Source organism: Centruroides vittatus, unplaced genomic scaffold, assembly GCF_030686945.1.
Source record: "Centruroides vittatus isolate TY-2023 unplaced genomic scaffold, ASM3068694v2 scaffold_752, whole genome shotgun sequence".
Lineage (NCBI taxonomy): Eukaryota > Metazoa > Arthropoda > Arachnida > Scorpiones > Buthidae > Centruroides > Centruroides vittatus.
Window position 1 is genome coordinate 2,314,271 of NW_027122716.1, and position 3,869 is coordinate 2,318,139.

Sequence of the window (3,869 nt, forward strand, 5' to 3'; positions counted from 1 at the left end):
ATTTTATACTTTAACAACTTTATCTACATCAATAACATAAGAGGTTCATACATATATATACATATAGGCTATAAAATAAGATAACTTTGCATTTTAATCAGAAAAGACAAAAAAGGTTATAAAATATGTCAGATTTATGGCTATATTTACATAAATTTATCTTAAAATACAAATAATTCAACATAAGTTTCGAAAAATCTGATAATAAGCTTTAAATAATTCATTTTCTATAAGTTTGACGTTGAATTTTAATCTATATACTATAAGCTTGCGGCTGTATATTCGGAATTGTTTACTCACTTCCAAGAGTTTTATACACTTGAAATTACATATATCAATAGCTTTAAGACAGAACTTCTTAGAAAATTTCGTTACTCCAAATAGCCATATCGACTCTATATAGCAAAATACGTGACTAAGAACCACAAGAAAACTTTGTAGAATATAATGCAATCTATCGTTGATTTTTAATAATTAAATATATAAAGATCGAACTGCACATAGTCTTTCATACAGTTCGTTATTTTCTATCATGGCGGAGTATTGTAAAGCATACAGTAAAGCAGGTTAGCTTAAAAGTAAAATAAAAAACCAAAGGAATTGGATTGGGGTTAATGGCAGAGACAATGCAACCTGTCAAAGGGATAGCTTTTTGAGAGGACATTCGTGAAAATCTATTAAACTGGCCTCTGTTCAGGTGTTAGATACGTGAAGAAATTCGGATAACACGTTGCACGTTAGTATGAAAAGTAAAGTATTGTAAAAAGAAAGTAAAGTGACAATGTAATTCATTATAATAAGTGTAATTTGTTTGTATTTCTTCTTAATTTTATTTACAAACACGAAACGTCCACCATTCATGTAAACCCATTGTAAAGGATTGCTTTTAACGGATTAGGGACAAAAGTGACACGACCTTGTGAATTGGTCCCACTTGGTGTTGTATTTGTAAACAGGTGGGGAAACAAAAGGAGCACCGTCTTTGTTTATTGGACTTGCGTGAGGGCGGGCAATGTGCTTGCCGCATGTTAGCTTGCTAGAAAAAAAAAAATGTAATCAAGTGACGGACGTTATGGTAAGCTTGTTTCCTCGGGAGAACAGCCGACGTTTTGGAAAGCTTCCGATGAAAGGAAGAATCCTGATTGGTCGGAAGTTGTCGTCCAAAAACTCTTTAAGTAGTAAGACGAGCGAGAGGAAAAGGGAGAAGGGCAAGAGACTGGTACACGGTACTCTCAGGCACTTGAAAATCCCGCCGAGCGTAGAGAGAGTGTTCTCCTCTGGTAAATATCTCAGGGACGGGTTAGTGCGGAGACTGGACTGACCGTGCAGTTGAGCCAACTCCAGAAGCTGACTGAGGCCTCCCCAGAGTCTAATAGTTCCCGAAGGCCAAGCTGATACGTAAGACACCACACTTTGTTGTCCTGTATATGTTGTTATGTTGTCAAACTTGTATATTCTACGTATTTATTTGTAAATAAACAGTAAATATTTTCTGAATTGAGTATGGTGGTGTGCTTTCATCGAACCTGAATTAATTATCGGATTGTACACACAGAACCCATCTCAACGAGACGGAGTTTGGGAAACGACTTCACGAGAATTATCACTAGAACTTCACTATTCATTCCATACTTTTGGCATGGAATGTATTAATAGTTTAACTCTAGACAATATATATGTATATATATATATATTTAAGTGCACCTAAGTAATATATATAAATATTTCATATAATTATCGAGTTTCTTTCCTAAAAATATAATTTAGGGATTTAGAATATTTATTGACAATTCAGAAATCATCTTTTAATTTTGATTTGTTCTTTGACAAAACGAAATCGCATTGTTCATCAGCTTCCTTTATGTTTCTTTCATCATCAGAAACGTTATATTCTCTTATAAGTCTTTCTTGATTATCATATTGTATAACTTTATCATCTTTCTTATAAAATTTTAAACTTGATAAATCTTTAATTTCTGTCGACGAATCTTCTACAAGATATGAACTTGATTGGATTTCTAATTCTTTATCGTTAATGGCTGCTTCATCTTTTAAGAAATCTTCGTTTAATTTCTCATCAGTTAAATTAAATAAATCATTTGTTGTTTCATCTTTGATTCTTTGCGAATTTCCTTCATTACTGTCATCATCATCCGTAGCTTCAGAAGCAAGAAGCTTATGTGAATTTTCATAAATTTTTGAATGTGATTTATCATCTTTTATGGATGAAATTGTAGAATTTCTTCGATGATTTTCGTCTAAAATTTCATTTATTTTATCGTCGATACGTTCATTACTCAGAAAATATTTTCCGAGAGCTTCTAAATTCTTAAAAATTAAATTTTGTTCTTCATTTTCCGTTTCCGTTTTGTTCTTAATCAAAATATCTAAACTTTTACCTTTCGGTTGGGTTTTTAAATTTAAATTTTTCAATATATTTTTAAAATTTGGCCACATATTTTGTAGATCATTCAACTGTTTTGAAATTATAGTTTTGGTTTTTGGTATTTTACTCGATGACGGGGGAAATTCGTATTTATACCATCGATTCGCCATGATTTGTGGTATGTACATTCTCGATTCTAAGGGGGAGAGTATTGCACGGATTAATTCTTTGCATAGTTTAGATACTAGAGGTTTGGCAGGGAAATGAATTTTTGTAGTCAGTTCTTTAAGTACAATTTTGTAATCGTCAGATTGGCACGGTAGGCGCCCGCATACCATAGCGTATAAAACGATTCCCACACTCCATATATCGGACATATGAGGCTCGTACGGTACACCTTTTAAAATTTCTGGAGAAGCGTATGCTAAGCTTCCACAAAACGTAGTACTTAGTATTAAATCTCTGTCTTTATTTTCATTATCTCCAATCAAGTAATTTGGCAAAGAATGGCGAGCGAATCCAAAATCGGCAATTTTAATGATATTAAATCTATCAATTAATAAATTTTCGCACTTGATGTCGCGATGGACAATTCCCTAAATAAATTATACGGTGATTAATATATAAATATGCGAGATAAATTATCAATAAACACATTATATTTTCAATCTTACATTCTTATGGAGATAAGCTATGCCATCAATTATGTTACGAAAATATTTGCATGCCAGTTCTTCCTCTATAAATCTTTTTTTCTCGAGTAGTTGTAGTAATGTCCCATTTTCTGCAAATTCCATAAATATATATATTCTATAATAAAAAATAACGAAATTAATTCATAAAAATGGAAACTTATAACATAAAATATCGATCGTTATTTCTCACGTGTCATCTATATCCACGCATTCGATGAAACTAACGATGTTTCGATGTTTAATTCTTTTTACAATTTCGATTTCGCGCGGTAAAAATCGATTCAGAAATTCGTTAGGAACTTTCTCCCTGGACAGTACTTTAACAGCAATTTTTTCCCTATTTAAGGAGCTAAAGGCTAGTCTTACGTCGGCGAAGGATCCTCTTCCTACGCTGTTAGATAATGTATAACCTCGGTCCTTTAAGAAATTCGAAAAGTCTCTTTTCTTATTGTTATCCGTCATTATTAGCCTATACTTGTGATGATAATACAATGATTTTTACATTCTCTATTGTTAAATATCCTATTATTAAGAAACAATTCGTATTATCTTTGTTGAAAAGTGGATTGGTTTAATGCAGTGGCGTGCCGTGACATTTGATGATAGGGAAGCTGTGTTTCTGTAAGAAGCCAACTTCCAGAGGCAATCAGTTAATTGCGCGTCAGTGATGGCCTAGGGTCCATTCGCTACGTGCGTGGTGGCGGAAGAGAAGTACCTGACAAAAACCGACAAAAAAGAAACATAAAATAAACATATACTATGTACAAAACAGTTTGCTTTAGGACAAT

General features: G+C 32.8%; 1 pseudogene; it reads right to left on the reverse strand.

The window, feature by feature from the left end:
• Positions 1 to 1,791: 1,791 nt before the first annotated feature.
• Positions 1,792 to 3,543, reverse strand: LOC136989664 (testis-specific serine/threonine-protein kinase 4 pseudogene; annotated as a pseudogene).
• Positions 3,544 to 3,869: the final 326 nt, after the last annotated feature.